The sequence below is a fragment of the Triticum aestivum genome, chromosome 2B (genome assembly GCF_018294505.1).
Source record: "Triticum aestivum cultivar Chinese Spring chromosome 2B, IWGSC CS RefSeq v2.1, whole genome shotgun sequence".
Lineage (NCBI taxonomy): Eukaryota > Viridiplantae > Streptophyta > Magnoliopsida > Poales > Poaceae > Triticum > Triticum aestivum.
In genome coordinates, this window is record NC_057798.1 from 461,694,121 (window position 1) to 461,694,455 (window position 335).

Genomic DNA, 335 nt, shown 5'->3' on the forward strand with positions numbered 1-335 from the left:
GGGAAACCACGTGGCACGAGCCAGCTCTAGGGGCCTGGAGCCCTTTAGTACCGGTTGGTAAGACCAACCGGTACTATAAGGTTTGGGGGGTTTTTAGTTTTATGATTTCTTTTTCATTTAATTTTGTGTTTCCATTTTAATTCTTTTTCGTTTGCTGGTATTTTACGATACTACACATTGTACACGTTATGTATATATATATATATATATATATATATATATATATATATATATATAGAATTTCTAGTAGAACCAATCATGCATATATATATCATCAATGTCTCACAAACCATCATATTAATTAATTCACACATACACACATGTATAGCTATATA

At 31.3% G+C, this 335-nt stretch overlaps 1 pseudogene; it reads right to left on the minus strand.

Moving 5' to 3' along the window:
- Positions 1–335, minus strand: part of LOC123041400 (ubiquitin-like modifier-activating enzyme atg7) — a 35,910-nt pseudogene that overhangs the window by 10,916 nt on the left and 24,659 nt on the right.